Source organism: Macaca mulatta, chromosome 1 (genome assembly GCF_049350105.2).
Source record: "Macaca mulatta isolate MMU2019108-1 chromosome 1, T2T-MMU8v2.0, whole genome shotgun sequence".
In the NCBI taxonomy this organism is placed as follows: Eukaryota; Metazoa; Chordata; class Mammalia; order Primates; family Cercopithecidae; genus Macaca; species Macaca mulatta.
The window spans coordinates 32,493,224-32,510,861 of record NC_133406.1 but is presented as its reverse complement, the minus strand read 5'-3'; the positions used below and the strand labels follow the sequence as shown (position 1 = coordinate 32,510,861).

At 41.6% G+C, this 17,638-nt stretch overlaps 1 protein-coding gene across 5 annotated transcripts in view; it reads right to left on the bottom strand.

Moving 5' to 3' along the window:
* The window catches only part of TNN (tenascin N), a 113,905-nt gene extending 96,480 nt beyond the window's left edge, over positions 1–17,425 (bottom strand). For 4 of the 5 annotated variants that reach the window (XM_028850623.2, XM_028850624.2, XM_078000392.1 and 1 more), the window contains exons 1-2: positions 15,518–16,663; positions 14,191–14,606 (exon numbers count right to left, since the gene is read on the bottom strand). The gene's annotated coding sequence lies outside the window, so the exon portion shown is untranslated. Of the gene's footprint in view, positions 1–14,190; positions 14,607–15,517 lie in introns of all 5 variants that reach the window. The other variant, XM_078000372.1, reaches the window with a different exon arrangement.
* Between the last annotated feature and the right edge of the window lie 213 nt (positions 17,426–17,638).

Below are 17,638 nucleotides of genomic sequence, written 5' to 3'. Positions count from 1 at the left end.
CAACATTGTTAAAATGTGCATACTACCCAAAGCAACCTACAGATTCAATACATCCCTATCAAAATACCAAAGACAGGTGCGGTTCCAAGATGGCCGAATAGGAACAGCTCCAATCTACAGCTCCCAGCATGAGCGACACAGAAGATAGGTGATTTCTGCATTTCCAACTGAGGTACTGGGTTCATCTCACTGGGGCTTGTCGGACAGTGGGTGCAGGACAGTGGGTGCAGCCCACTGAGTGAGAGCCAAAGCAGGGCAAGGCATTGCCTCACCCGGGAAGTGCAAGGGGTCAGGGAATTCCCTTTCCTAGCCAAGATAAGCTGTGACAGACGGCACCTGGAAAATCGGGTCACTCCCACCCTAATACTGTGCTTTTCCAAGGGTCTTCGCAAACGGCACACCAGGAGATTATATCCCACGCCTGGCTTAGAGGGTCCCACACCCATGGAGCCTTGCTCATTGCTACCCAGCAGTCTGAGATCAAACTTCAAGGCAGCAGTGAGGCTGGGGGAGGGGCGCCCACCATTGCTGAGGCTTGAGTAGGTAAACAAAGTGGCCTGGAAGCTCGAAGTGGGTGGAGCCCACCACAGCTCAAGGAGGCCTGCCTGCTTCTGTAGACTACACCTCTGGGGGCAGGGCATAGCTGAACAAAAGGCAGCAGAAACCTCTGCAGACTTAAATGTCCCTGTCTGACAGCTTTGAAGAGAGTAGTGGTTCTCCTAGCACAGAGTTTGAGATCTGAGAACGGACAGACTGCCTGCTCAAGTGGGTTCCTGACCCCTGAGTAGCCTAACTGGGAGGCATCACCCAGTAGGGGCAGACTGACACCTCACACGGCTGGATACCCCTCTGAGATGAAACTTCCAGAGGAATGATCAGGCAGCAACATTTGCTGTTCAGCAATATTCACTGTTCTGCAGCCTCCGCTGCTGATACCCAGGCAAACAGGGTCTGGAGTGGACCTCCAGCGAAATCCAACAGACCTGCAGCTGAGGGTCCTGACTGTTAGAAGGAAAACTAACAAACAGAAAGGACATCCACACCAAAACCCCATCTGTATGTCACCATCATCAAAGACTAAAGGTAGATAAAACTGCAAAGATGGAGAAAAAACAGAGAAGAAAAGCTGAAAATTCTAAAAATTGGAGTGCCTCTCTCCCTCCAAAGGAACGCAGCTCCTTGCCAGCAATGGACCAAAGTTGGACGGAGAATGACTTTGACGAGTTGAGAAAAGAAGGCTTCAGACGATCAAACTTCTCCGAGTTAAAGGAGGAAGTTTGAACCCATTGCAAAGAAGCTAAAAACCTTGAAAAAAGATTAGATGAATGGCTAACTAGAATAACTAGTGTACAGAAGTCCTTAAATGACCTGATGGAGCTGAAAACCATGATACTAGAACTACATCACGCATGCACAAGCTTCAGTAGCCGATTCGATCAACTGGAAGAAAGAAAGTGTATCAGTGATTGAAGATCAAATGAATGAAATGAAGTGAGAAGAGAAGTTTAGAGAAAAAAGAGTAAAAAGAAATGAACAAAGCCTCCAAGAAATATGGGACTATGTGAAAATTCCAAATCTATGCCTGATTGGTGTACCTGAAAGTGATGGGGAGAATGGAACCAAGTTGGAAAACACTCTGCAGGATATTATCCAGGAGAACTTCCCCAACCTAGCACGGCAGGCCAAATTCAGGAAATACAGAGAATGCCACAAAGACACTCCTTGAGAAGAGCAGCTCCAAGACATATAATTGTCAGTTTCACCAAAGTCGAAATGAAGGAAAAAATGTTAAGGGCAGTCAGAGAGAAAGGCTGGGTTACCCACAAAGGGAAGCCCATCAGACTAACAGCAGATCTCTCGGCAGAAACTCTACAAGCCAGAAGGCGGGGAAGGGGGAGGCAGGGGCAATATTCAACATTCTTAAAGAAAAGAATTTTCAACCCTGAATATCATATCCAGCCAAACTAAGTTTCATAAGTGAAGGAGAAATAAAATCCTTTACAGACAAGCAAATGCTGAGAGATTGTGCCACCACCAGGCCTGCCCTACAAGAGCTCCTGAAGGAAGCACTAAACATGGAAAAGAACAACTGGTATCAGCCACTGCAAAAACATGCCAAAATGTAAAGACCATCAATGCTAGGAAGAAACTGCATCACTAATGAGCAAAATAACAAGCTAACATCATAATGACAGGATCAAATTCACACATTCTTAACCTTAAATGTAAATGGGCTAAATGCTCCAACTAAAAGACACAGACTGGCAAATTGGATAAAGAGTCAAGATCCATCAGTGTGCTGTATTCAGGAGACCCATCTCACATGCAGAGACACACATAAGCTCAAAATAAAGGGATGGAGGAAGACCTACCAAGCAAACGGAAAACAAAAAAAGGCAGGGGTTGCAATCCTAGTTTCTGATAAAACAGACTTTAAACCAACAAAGATCAAAAGAGAAAAAGAAGGCCATTACATAATGATAAAGGGATCAATTCAACAAGAAGAGCTAACTATCCTAAATATATATGCACCCAATACAGTGGCACCCAGATTCATAAAACAAGTCCTCAGAGACTTAAAAAGAGACTTAGACTCCCACACAATAATAATGGGAGACTTTAACACCCATTATTAGATGAACATTAGACAGATCAACGAGACAGAAAGTTAATAAGGATATCCAGGAATTGAACTCAGCTCTGCACCAAGTGGACCTAATAGACATCTACAGAACTCTCCACCCCAAATCAACAGAATGTACATTCTTCTCAGCACCACATCACACTTATTCCAAAATTGACCACAATATTAGAAGTAAAGCACTCCTCAGCAAATGTAAAAGAACAGAAATTATAACTGTCTCTCAGACCACAGTGCAATAAAACTAGATCTCAGGATTAAGAAACTCACCCAAAACTGCTCAACTGTATGGAAACTGTACAACCTGCTCCTGAATGACTACTGGATACATAACGAAATGAAGGCAGAAATAAAGATGTCCTTTGAAATCAATGAGAACAAAGACAAACATACCAGAATCTCTGCGACACATTTAAAGCAGTGTGTAGAGAGAAATTTATAGCACTATATGCCCACAAGAGAAAGCAGGAAAAATCTAAAATTGACATGCTAACATCACAATTAAAAGAACTAGAGAAGCAAGAGCAAACACATTCAAAAGCTAGCAGAAGGCAAGAAATAACTAAGATCAGAGCAGAACTGAAGGAGATAGAGACACAAAAAAAACCTTCAAAAAATCAAGGAATCCAGGAGCTGATTTCTTGAAAAGATCAACAAAATTGATAGACCTCTAGCAAGACTAATAAAGAAGAAAAGAGAGAAGAATCAAATAGACACAATAAAAAATGATAAACGGGATATCACCACCGATCCCACAGAAATACAAACTACCATCAGAGAATACTATAAACATCTCTATGCATATAAACTAGAAAATCTAGAAGAAATGGATAAATTCCTGGACACATACACCCTCCCAAGACTAAACCATGAAGAAGTTGAATCGCTGAATAGACCAATAATAGGCTCTGAAATTGAGGCAATAATTAATAGCCTACCAACCAAAAACAGTCCAGGACCATATGGATTCACAGCCGAGTTCTACCAGAGGTACAAGGAGGAGCTGGTACCATTCCTTCTGAAACTATTCCAATCAATAGAAAAAGAGGGAATCCTCCCTAACTCATTTTATGAGGCCAACATCATCCTGATACCAAAGCCCGGCAGAGACACAACCAAAAAAGAGAATTTTAGACCAATATCCCTGATGAACATCGATGCAAAAATCCCCAGTAAAATACTGGCAAACTGAATCCAGCAGCACATCAAAAAGCTTATCCACCATGATCAAGTGGGCTTCATCCCTGGGATGCAAGGCTGGTTCAAAATACGCAAATCAATAAACATAATCCAGCATATAAAGAGAACCAAAGACAAAAACCACATGATTATCTCAATAGATGCAGAAAAGGCCTTTGACAAAATTCAACAGCTCTTCTTGCTAAAAACTCTCAATAAATTTCGTATTGATGGGATGTATCTCAAAATAATAACAGCTATTTATGACAAACCCACAGCCAATATCATACCGAATGGGCAAACACTGGAAGCATGCCCTTTGAAAACTGGCACAGGACAGGGATGCCCTCTCTCACCACTCCTATGCAACATAGTGTTGGAAGTTCTGGCCAGGGCAATCAGGCAAGACAAAGAAATAAAGGGTATTCAATTAGGCAAAGAGGAAATGAAATTGTCCCTGTTTGCAGATGACATGATTGTATATTTAGAAAACCCCATCGTCTCAGCCCAAAATCTCCTTCAGCTGATAAGCAACTTCAGCAAAGTCTCAGGATACAAAATCAATGTGCAAAATTCACAAGCATTCTTATACACCAATAACAGACAAACAGAGAGCCAAATCATGAGTGAACTCCCATTCACAATTGCTTCAAAGAGAATAAAATACCTAGGAATCCAACTTACAAAGGATGTAAAGGACCTCTTCAAGGAGAACTACAAACCACTGCTCAACAAAATAAAAGAGGACACAAACAAATGGAAGAACATTCCATGCTCATGGACAGGAAGAATCAATATCGTGAAAATGGCCATACTGCCCACGGTAATTTATAGATTCAATGCCATCCCCATTAAGCTACCAATGACTTTCTTCGCAGAATTGGAAAAAACTACTTTAAAGTTCATATGGAACAAAAAAAGAGCCCGCATTGCCAAGACAATCCTAAGCCAAAAGAACAAACCTGGAGGCATCACGCTACCTAACTTCAAACTTAACTATAAGGCTACCGTAGTCAAAACAGCATGGTATTAGTACCAAAACAGAGATATAGACCTATGGAACAGAACAGAGACCTCAGAAATAATACCACACATCTACAACCATTTGATCTTTGACAAATCTGACAAAAACAAGAAATGGGGAAAGGATTCCCTATTTAATAAATGGTGCTGGGAAAACTGGCTAGTCATACGTAGAAAGCTGAAACTGGATCCCTTCCTTACACCTTTTACAAAAATTAATTCAAGGTGGAATAGAGACTTAAATGTTACACCTAAAGTCATAAAAACCCTAGAAGAAAACCTAGGCAATACCATTCAGGACATAGGCATGGGCAGGACTTCATGTCTAAAACACCAAACCAATGCAACAAAAGCCAAAATGGACAAATGGGATCTAATTAAACCAAAGAGCTTCTGCACAGCAAAAGAACTACCATCAGAGTGAACAGGCAGCCTACAGAATGGAAGAAAATTTTTGCAAGCTACTCATCTGACAAAGGGCTAATATCCAGAATCTACAAAGAACTCAAACAAATTTACCAGAAAAAACAAACAACTGCATCAAAAAGTGGGTGAAGGATATGAACAGACACTTCTCTAAAGAAGACATTTATGCAGCCAACAGACACATGAAAAAATGGTCATCATCACTGACCATCAGAGAAATGCAAATCAAAACCACAGTGAGATACCATCTCACACCAGTTAGAATGGCAATCCTTAAAAAGTCAGGAAACAACAGGTGCTAGAGAGGATGTGGAGAAATAGGAACACTTTTACACTGTTGGTGGGACTGTAAACTAGTTCAACCATTGTGGAAGACAGTGTGGTGATTCCTCAAGGATCTAGAACTAGAAATATCGTCTGACCCATCCATCCCATTATTGGGTATATACCCAAAGGATTATAAATCATGCCGCTATAAAGACACATGCACACGTATGTTTATTGCAGCACTATTCATAATAGCAAAGACTTGGAACCAACCCAAATGTCCATCAATGACAGACTGGATTAAGAAAATGTGGCACATATATACCATGGAATACTATGCAGCCGTAAAAAAGGATGAGTTCATGTCCTTTGTAGGGACATGGATGCAGCTGGAAACCATCATTCTCAGCAAACTATCACAAGGACAAAAAACCAAACACCGCGTGTTCTCACTCATAGGTGGGAATTGAACATTAAGAACACTTGAACACAGGAATGGGAACATCACACACCAGGGCCTGTCATGGGATGGGGGGAGGGGGAAGGGATAGCATTAGGAGACATACCTAATGTAAATGACAAGTTAATGGGTGCAGCACACCAACATGGTACATATATACATACATGTTGTACACATGTACCCTAGAACTTAAAGTATAATAAAAAAATAAAAGATTTTAAAATAAACACTGAGTTGAAAAAGACCAAGAAAGAAAGCAAAAAAAATCCTTATGTAGAGAACTGTAGTCAAGAGCATGTAGGAAAATGCAAAAGAAATGAAGATGCAGCTTGATCTAAGGGATAAGACCTAGTGTTTGATATTAATAAGATCTAGTGTTTGAAAGATCAGTAGGGTGACTATAGTTTACAATAATCTATTTTATATTTTTAAATAGCTAAAAGAGAATAATTCAGGTGTTATAAGGAAAAGATAATATTTAAGGTGATAGATATTCCAATTATACCTATTTGATCTCTAAAAATTATATGAATGAATTAAATGATTGCATGTATCCCCAAGTATGTACATCTACTATGTATAAATAAAAAATAAACTTACTTCAAAAATCAGAAAAAAACACGAAAGACATTCTTCACAGAAACAGAAAAAAAATCATACGATTTATAAGCAACCACAAAAGACCCAGAGTAGTTGAACTATCCAAAATAAAAGGAACAAATCTAGAGGAATCACATTACCTGCCTAAAAATTATACTACAAAGCTAAAGTAACAAAAACTGCATGGTATTGGCATAAAAACAGACACACAGATGAATGGAACAGAATAGAGAACCCAGAAACAAATTGACACACCCACAGTGAACTCATTTTTTACAAAGGTGCAAAGAACATACTGGGGAAAAGACAGCCTCTTCAATAAATGGTGCTGGGAGAACTGGATATCCACATACAGAAGAATGAAACTAGACCCCTATGTCTTGCTGTACACAAAACTCAATTCAAAACAGTTTAAAGACTTAAATCTAAGACCTCAAGCTGTGAAACTACTACTACAAAAATAAATAAATAAATAAATAAAATTAAAAAAAACACTGGGGAAAATGTCCAGGACATTGGATTGGGAAAAGACTTCTTAAATAATATCCCACAAGCACAGATAATCAAAGCAAACATGGACAAATGGGATCACATCAAGTTAAAAAGCTTCTGTGCAGCAAAGGAAGCAATCAATAAAGTAAAGAGACAACCCAAAGAATGGGAGAAAACATTTGCAAACAACCCATCTGACAAGAGATTAATACTTGGAATATATAAGGAGCTCAGACAAGTCTATAGGAAAAGATCTAATAATTCAATTTTAAAAAGAGCAAAAGAGCTGAATAGACATTTCTCAGAAGACATATAAACGGCAAACAGGCATACGAAAACGTGCTCAACATCACTGATCATCAGAGAAATGCGAATCAAAACTGTAACGAAATATCGTCTCACCTCAGTTAAAATGGCTTATATCCAAAAGACAGGCAATAACAAATGCTGACAAGGATATGGAAGGAAGAGAACCCTTGTACATGGTTGGTGGGAATGTAATTTAGTACTACCACTATGGATAACAGTTTGGAGTTTTCTCAAAAAACTAAAAATAGAGCTTACCGTATGATCCAGCAATCCCACTGCTGGGTAGATGCCCTAAAGAAAGGAAATCAGTATTTCAAAAAGGCATCTGCACTCCTATGTTTACTACAGCACTGTTGACAATACCTAAGACTTGGAAGCAACCTAAGTGTCCATCCAACATAATGAATAAAGAAAATATGGTACATATATGGAGTACTTCAGCCATAATAAAAGAATGAAATTCTGTTATTTGCAACAACGTGGATGGAACTGGAGGTCATTAAATTAAGTGAAATAAGCCAGGCACAGAAAAACAGACATTGCAAGTTCTCACTTATTTGTGGGATCTAAAAATCAGAGGATGATTAATGGGTACAAAAAAGTTAGAAAGAATGAATAAAGTCGAGTGCAGTGGCTCATGCCTGTAATTCCAGTACTTTGGGAGGCCGAGGTGGGCAAATCACTTGAGGCCAGGAGTTTGAGACCAGCCTAGCCAACATGGCGAAACCCTGTCTCTACTAAAAATACAAAAATTAGCCAAATGTGGTAGTACACACCTGTAATCCCAACTACTATGGAGGCTGAAACACGAGAATCTCTTGAACTCAGGAGGCAGAGGCTGCAGTGAGCCAAAATCACACCACTGTACTCCAGCCTGGGCAACAGAGAAAAAAAAAAGAATAAGACCTAATATTCGATAGCACAACAGGATGACTACAGTCAATAACAATTTAATTGTATATTTTAATATAACTGAAAGAGTATAATTGGATTGTTTGTAACACAAAGGATAAACACGTGAGGGGATGGATACCCCATTTTTCATGATGTGACTATTATGTATCATATGCCTGTATCAAAACATCTTATGTACCCTATAAATATATATGCCTACTAAAACCCACAAAAAGTAAAATAAAAATATTTTTTAAATAAAATAAATGCCAGGGAAGAGGTTGACTCTTTACCCAGCTCCTCCATGATGAGTAGTGATGATGGATGTATTGGATGTGCTGGCTATTGCCAGCTGAGCCTCCCAGCCCAGCAGGGGAATTAAAAAACAATGTGGGCCAAGGGTCCAGAATCTGAGATTTGGAGGAAGGAAGTAGAGAATGACCTTTTAAGAATATATTTCTCATCAAAAAATATGTCATATAAACCAAATCACCACTGACTTGGATAAGCTGAAGAGTAAAACCCAGAATTTCAAGATCTGTCATTATTTTGCTTGGTTCTTCTAATCAGACCTTCAGCAATGACAGAGGACAAAAAACATCCCCCAGGAATCCTGCTGTTCTAGCCAAGTCCAAAACCAACCGCAGTTCATCCAATAGCCTCTACCATGAGCCCCTGTCATAGAGCTTTGGCACCACGTGGACCATGGAGCTTTTCGTTTGTGTTCCAGAAGGAGCCGTCAGGCCAAGTGCGGAAAAAGACCCGTCCACCTTTCCATTACAATGTTCCACAAGAAGAAGAAGATGGCCTGAGGCAAGGGGAAAGCAGACATCATGACTCTCTTAAACTTTGGCAGCCTTTACCTTCTACCATGCCACTGTGGTTTTGGGAGAGGTTTAAAGCTAAGTTTCAAAAACAATTACAAAGGAAGGATCTGGCTAAACATAACCACAGAGGGAGACAGAGATGAGGCAGGTCTGTGCAGAAGACATTGGGGTGCATGGCGAGTGTGTGAACATGAACGTGGGGGAAAGCACATTGGCTGATGTCTTAGTGGATAGCGTGTATTAGGGAGCCTGCATGTCACCAGAGTATGTGCCTCTCAGTTTGAATTGGAAAAGCAAATAGCAATTCAGACTGACAGAAAGATGGTTGGTAACTGGCAGCGTGTTTATGAACATCTGCATGAAACTGTGCTTGGCATAAACACGTTGCAGACACACAATGTGTGGTTGCTTTCAAACAGTTCTAAAGTTCCAACCACTGACAGAAGCCAGAAGCTGCAGAGACTCAACTGAGGGAATGAGTGGATCCATCTGCTGCCCCAGGAATGGCTGGCCTGAGAAGTCTGTGCTTGAGAACCTGGCTGGGGAGACAGGGAAGAAGGAACAAGGTAAACACAGCTGATGGGGAAGTTCTTTGATCAAAGCTTTGGCCAACCTTCCCCCTATAGCCCCCAGTTTCACTCCATACTGGGTTTCTCTTACTAGTGGAAGATGAGTGAATAGGCAGAGAAATCTTAAAGAGAGAGACCACCTCCAGGGATGCAAAAGCCAGAACCTGCACAGCCTTGATGTCCTGAAGCTCAAGAAGCTGTCGGTGAGCTGAGCCCTCTACACTTCCTTCCCAGTGGAAGAAGACAGACCCCTTATTTCTCTTGGCTTGGTGGTAAGGCTTAGTGTCTCCAGTGGGATCAAAGGGGCAAAGAAAGAAGGTCACAGGTGAAGAGGAAGCAAGAAGGGTTCAAGGATAACAATTAGTCTTAAAAGTAAGGTAGGTCTAAGGCTAAAGGTGTAGCACCAAAGCCAATGGAAGAAGAGGAAGATCCATACCAGAGAACCTCTGCTAGCTCTGTCCAGTCCTGCCCTGTCCAGCAAACTACTGCTGGGTGCTACAAAAGCTAAGAAGACATGATTCATAAGCTTGTGAAGCTCATTGGTTTCTAGACAGCAGGTGATTACAAAGCCTAATAATAAATGAGTGCCAGAGGTGAGTGCAGGGTGCTAGGAGCAAACAGAGGAGCAATCCTAATTTTGCCTGGAGTCCTGAGGAAGGCTTCCTAGAGAAGACGGGTATAGGTTCTTTGAGGGCAGGAACTATATTGTATACTTGCATGCACACGCATGTACACGTGTGTGATATGCACCCTTCACATCCCTGTGCAATATTTTGCATATGGCAGATACTTAATAAAGGCAAATCCTAATTCTTGAGTGAATTCAAGAATTAATTATTTTTTCTACTATGTCTGTGAACACTCCTCTGCTTTCTTCCTAAGTCTTGTTCCTCTTCTTTTCCTTTGCTGGAAATATCCAAAGAGCTTCATTTGGGGGTAAAATCCAGCAATCTGAATGTTAAAAAGTTATAGAAATGGCCATTTTATGACATGAGACAAAATGAGAGAAAAGTATACTTGTTGCCCCCAGTTAGAATGGGAAATCACCATCGTTATGCTCATCGTAGAGCAATTGTTGAATGCGCACTGTGAGCCAGTTGCTGTTCTAAGTGTTTTAAGTATGAATTGTGCTAAGTCCTTTAATCCCCACAGCAGCCCAGTGAGGTGGGGAGTATTGCAGATTTAGACTCTTACACACAGAGGGGTCGTGTAACTTGCTCAAGGTCCCAGGGCAAGCAGATGGTGGAGCCAACACAGTCTGGCTCCAGAGTCTGTAACTTGTACTACATCCCACCCTCAGGACTGAAAACTTGAAAATTCAAGCATCTGGAATTTACACTCTAATGTATAGACCAGAGATCGCTCATTATTTAAAAACCTTTTGAGGCCGCATAATCTCCACCAGTTCATTTTTCTCTAACACCCTCTGTTTCCCTGTAGGGACTGACAAGTCCTAAATTCAAAGAGCTTTATAGTTGGTCTCCTTTGCCCAGGCTTTTATTCCAGTGATAATAAATGTACAGCATAAAAAAAGATACTGTTAGAACCATGGGACTCATCCTTTTCTGCATCAAATAGTAGGGACAAGTCAAAATCCTACTGCATTCTGGCAATAAGAGGTCAAGAAGGCCTGGGTACCAGGATAAAAGACCATAATAGCAGAATAGGCTGTCTTGGCCCCGGTAAGTGTTTGAGCTTTGGTCTCACCATCTGAAAAATAGAGCTGATGATCTTTCAGCCTCAGTGTACCGCAAGGTTAACAAACCCATGTTTATATCTGAGAGGTCAATATGTTCTCAGAGGAAACGAAGATGACTAAGATGTAGTAACCCAAAAAACATCATTAACAGTGACTAGTATCAATCTTCTTTGATTCTTTCTAAGTATTAAAATCAACATGGGCCAGGCACAGTGACTCACACCTGCAATCCCAGCACTTTGGGAGGCTGAGGTAGACAGATGACTTGAGCCCAGGGGTTCAAGACCAGCCTGGGCAACATGGAGAAACCCTGTCTCTACAAAAAATATAGAAAAGTTAGCCAGGTATGTCCCATCTACTTGGGAGACTGAGGTGGGAGGATCACCTGAGCCTAGGGAGATTGAAACTGCGTGAGCTGTGATCATGCCATTGCACTTCAGCCTGGGTGACACAGTGAGACTCTGTCAATAAATAAAATCAACATGAATCAAAACTCAAACTATTACTATAGAGGGGTAAAGAATAACTAAGTGAGGCAAAGGGGAGAAAGAGGATACTGTGAAAGGCCTCTGTGGTAGCTATCGACATCCACATACACAAATGTATTCAGTAGGGAAGTATCCACGAGTGGGTCTGTTCCCTCATCTCCATTACATCAACTTTTCCTACGGGTCACCATTTCCCTTCATTACTGAAACACTTCTTCTCTTCCAGAAGCAGACCCTGTGGTTACCTAAAGCATGGGGCTGAGGTTTTGTACAGAATCCCAGCTCAAACCCAAGTGGGAGTCACAGTCTGATGTCAAACCCCAAGGACAGATTTCAGACATATGAGATGAGTCTAATTTCTACTTTGCTGATTACCATAATCTGTAAGATTATACCACACATAACATAAATCCTATTCAGTCTTTCCACAAATATTTATTCAGTGTGCATACCATGTGCTAGGGATTGTTCTATGAACTGCGGATACAGAATTGAACAAAATAGCATAGACTCTTCATCATCATCCCTGCCCTTATGGAGTTTACATTTCTAGAGGGAGAGACAAATTAGCACTCCCTGTAATAGAAGGTAATATGGTTTGGCTGTGTCCCCACCCAAATCTCATCTTGAATTGTAGTTCCCATAATCCCCATGTGTCATGAGAGTGACCCGGTGGGAGGTAACTGAATCACAGGGCTGGTTACCCTCATGTTGTTTTTGTGATAGTGAGTGAGTTCTCATGAGACCTGATGATTTTATAAGGGGCTTTTCCCCCTTTTGCTCGGCACTTCTCCTTCTTGCCATCATGTCAAGAAGGACGTGTTTGCTTCCCCTTCTGCCATGATTGTAAGTTTCCTGAGGCCTCCCCAGCCCTGCAGTACTACGAGTCAATTAAAGCTCTTTCCTTTATAATTACCCAGTCTCGGGCAGTCCTTTATAGCAGCGTGAGAATGGACTAATACAGAAGGAAGTCAATATTAACAAAGTATTGATCTGTAGTTCTATGAGAGGAGTAAATGCATTCACGATAGTTTGTCTTCTTCATGTATCAACACTAGATTTCTCAGTGCTGTACAGGATTCTAATGAACATTAAAACATGACCCTGCAGCTTGTGTCATATGGAAATTGATATAGGTAGTTACCATCATATTTTTTTCCTCTCTTCTCCTCTTCATGTAGAACAAAGACACCAAGAGTATCAGTTCACTATGAATTATATCCAAGGGAGGGGGAAAAAAAAAAGAAACCCAAATGGAATACTGAAAGCAGAGGTCCAGCAAGTAGAACTCAATCCTGTAACTTAATCGTTTGATCAAAAAGGGGTTTAATGAATGCTGAATGCCTACTGTGTACCTAAGGCTTGTGCTGTGTGCTGTGAGAAACCCCAGAAAGAAAGTGTTATGGCATGAATTCCACCCTCAGAGACAAAACAGGAATTAGTGAATAACACGGAAAAATTATTTTAGCTCTTTATGACAGCACAAAGCAAAGGATACAAAAATGCATCTAGAGATAGTTTTCATTTCCTCTTCTAAAGTAAATCGGGACAAAATGCTAATTCACCTGGTTTGACTGACAAATGATACTCCCAGCAGGAGACCAGGCACATTCAGGGACATTTTTCTTACTCTAACAGCAGTTAGCCTGAAGGCAAGGGATGGGTGGAACTTAAGGATCTCTGGGTTTTCTAGATCAAGCCCTGGGAGAAAGCTGTGGAGAGGGTCTTTTTGGCAAATGTGGAATATAAACAGAGCATGCTGTCTCTGGCCCTTCCCAGGCCTCAGCATAGACTACAGACATAATAACATGGTACACACTTCTACTGCTCTACGGCTACCGGGTGACCTGCAGGCTCGTCTGCACTGTGTATCCTCTGCAGAAAAGGGACATCAGCTTTGTACTGGTGTTATCAGGATGTGCCCTGTAGCTTTGCAGAAGTTTTCTACCCTTATTCTACTTATGGCTCTTTGATATTTTTGTCCCCATGGCTACTAAAAGCAATGCATTTAAGCTAAATTGCTATTAGTAACAGTTTCCCTTTTCATTAGATGGGGTTGGAATTTAGAAAAACCAGGAAGAGGAAAAAGAAAAGAGAATAAGGAGAAATGATGTGAAAGAAAAGGCTGCTTTCCTAACAACTCTTTATTTTCCCCAAATGAAAATTTGTTAAGGATATTGCAAAGAAAATGGGTGTGACCTCATCCCTGAAACCACATGAAACATTGTGTTTCGGCCTGGGCCACAGGCAGCTGGGAGGGAGAGCCTTGAAGGTCACTGAGTCAGATTCAAAACCTCAGAGTAAGTGTAGGCTTACCTCAGGCAAGGGATGAGAGGCATCCACACAATGGGAGAGGCAGAAGTGAGCAACAGAATCAGCTGGACACTCAAAAAGACCATTGTCTTGAGCACCAAGGCAGCAGGAGAAGAGAGTGCTGCTGGGGCTCTCCTGGAGCTCGGCTGATACAGGACGTCTGGAATCCACAAAGGCCAGGTAGCCCTGGAGGTCCTCATCTATTGAGGTAGCAGGCAAGGGCTCTCTTGGGCCTTCCAGAGGACTGACAGTGAGCATGTCTGCTAGGCTTTCAGCTTGCTGTTGAAGATGTTGATGAACATCACCTTACAGACATCATCCAAAGTTTGCCGGGTGTTGGTCCTGGGCAGGGCAGCATCCTTGATGTTAGAAACACAGAGGCCGGGCTTCACTTCTGGCCTCTGGACTTGCCTTTCTTACTAGAGGGACAAGACATATGCTTTACAACTGTGTTTTATTTATTAATTTATTTTTATTAATTTATTTTTTTGAGACAAAGTCTCACTCTGTCGCCCAGGCTGGAGTATAGTGGCGCAATCTCGGCTCACTGCAACCTCTGCCTCCCTGGTTCAAGTGATTCTCCTGCCTCAGCCTCTCAAGTAGCTGGGACAACAGGTGTGTGTGATTTTTGTATAATGCTAATTTTTTTTTTTTTGTATTTTTAGTAGAGACAGGGTTTCACCATGTTGGCCAGGCTGGTCTTGAACTCCTGACTGACCTCAAGTGATCCACCCACCTCGGCCTCCCATAGTGCTGGGATTACAGGCGTGAGCCACCACGCCCGGCCACAGCTGTGTTTTACAGAGGCTCATGAAAGCCCTTCACGCCCCCTATTGTATTCTTGAGGATGCTCTTGTTCCTCTCCTCTGGAAGACAGAAAAAATTATCCCCATCATCACTGTAAGTGTGGTCTTTGTCATTCCTGAGAAAAGTGAGATCAAAGTGCATTTTCTTCAACAATACTAGACTAGCAGGTTGTATCCATAGAGGCTGGACTTGAGAGGCAAGTCCATGAGCAATGAAGAGAGAATTTTGTGCCAGTCCAGTCCTTTCCCATTTATTTGGCAATGTTTGGTTAGGACACAGTCAAAGGTAAGAAGTTGACTCATCTCATTCTAATTTATGAGCACCTACTACATACCAGACACTCTGCTAGGAACTTGCATATTAAGTTGAAAACCACACATTTCCTTGGGGAACTTTCAAATGGGTTGAGGAAATTAATACAAATATAATACTAAAATAATTGTATATGAATAGATCAGTCCCTCCTTTCCTGACTTTGACTTCCCTCTAATTCTATATGAAATTCTGATAAATATGTGCTTACCTTTGTACATCTCTTCGAAAATGCAGAATAGTCAAATCTTGTGCACACAAATTATAAGTCATTCTTAAAGGGGTAAATGAGGAAAAGAGGAACAGGGAGTTGAAAACAGGAAAAGGAGGTAAAACAGGGGATGTAAGAAGTAGACGTGCTTGCATTGAAGTCTTGATAAAGTTAAAGTAGATGAGTGTGGTGGGGTGAATGGCGTCCACTCCAAATCATGTCATGTCACAGCCTCAGAATGTGATCTTATTTGAAAATCAGGTCATCAAAACATGATGAAGGCAAAGATTGAAATATGATCATGCTGGATTAGGATGGGCCCTAAATGAGAAAGTTCTATTGAGAGACAGGAAAGAACACAGAGTCACACACAAGAAAGCAGGCTAGGTGAGGACAGACGCACAGACTGGATGCTGCTGCCACAAGTGAAGGAACATCAACTGTCACCAGAGGCTGGAGGAGGACGAGGCAAGACAGGGTTTTCTGCTAGAGCCACTGGAGGGAGTGCAGCCCTGCTGAGAGCCTGGCTTTGGACTTCTGACCTCCAGAAATGTGAGAGGATATGTTTCGTGACAATTTGTTATTCTAGCTGCAGGAATCACAAGGAGGAAGGGTAACCAGGTTCTTAGCACTGGGAATTGGTCTGAGAGGAAGGAGGTTGCTAAGATGGGAAAGAAGAGTTGACAGGTTTGTTTCTGCACACAGATACCAGGGCCATGCCTGAGGCGATAAACCCTGGGAGATGGGTAGAAGGGCTGACAATTACCCGTTGAGCTGGGCCTCATTGGTTAAATAAGATTATCCTAAACCTTTCTATCTCAAGTACCAACTTACTTAACATCTCTGAATCACGACAGAATTATAAAAATGTAATGCAGCCACAAGCCAGGGAGCCCAACCTGGCAAACCTCATGGGCTGAGAGTCAGAACCATGTGCCCCCTTGGCCAGTCACAGTCCTATGATCCCAACCTGCACACTGTAGCCAGTGGCCCAGCAGGCAGAACTAGAGGGGTGGAAAATCAACAATCCTAAGTGCAAGCCAAGAAGACATTGAATATGTGGATGGAAAATGAGACTCAGAAAAGGAAAACCTCTCTGCATGCATATTATCTGCAACAAATGAAAACAAATAAGCAAGCATCTCCTTGAATCTGCTGGGAAGAAAATTTAACACTTCTTTTTTTGAAGCAGGAATGGTAAGTGAAAATTGAGTGCTTTATCCACTACTAGTAATTTAAAAATGTGCAAAATCTCAATCGCATTGTCTTTATTTAGACATCAGCTTTGATGATTAATGTAAAGATGACTTTCCATAAATTTACCCCCCCTTAGGGCCTTATTTTTCCACACGATCTCAAGTTCTGCAAAAGAAAAATGTCCTTTCTCCTTACCAAAACCCCTGCAGTGACTCTAGCGTGATGAAAAAGTACATTCAGGTCCCTAAACTGGGGCAAACTAACTAAAACATTTACATGGGACTGTGTTGACATGCGACGTATTCTGCAACACTACCTTCCCCTATCTTGTCACCTGCTCCTCACCTCCTCGGGTGACAGGAACTGGTATGTGCCTATGTTCAATTAAGCATTTGATAAACTAAAGGGGACTGAATGGAAAGGTTGGCAGAAAGAAAGGCTTCGAGAGGAAGAACCACTGAAGGGGAAACGACAGATGAACAGTCCAAGGTGGTCAGAGGTGTTTCTGGGGAGAGACGGAAAATCACGATGCTGCAGGCATGGACAGCGATCATAACATCATGTTAAGGGGTTTAAACTTTATTTTGTAGGTGATAAGGAGGTACCAGAAATGAGTAGTTGTAGTGTCTTAGAAACTTCACTCTGGCAGCAGAAAAGGATGAATGCTTTTGTAGGAGAGATGATGGGTTAAGTTCAAAAAAAAAAAAAAAATGGGGGGTGGGTGAGAGGCAAAAGAGCAGGTAGGAGTCCAGTTGGTCCGAGTACAGAGAAGAGATGAAGAGGGTCTGAACCAGGGGAGTAGGAGCAGGAATGGGAAAAATTAAAGAAACAATTTGAAGTAGAATCAACAAGATTTGAATGATCAGTGGGAAGGGATATTTTTTATCTGAGCCTGATTTATTCCCGCCACCCATAAAAGGAGAA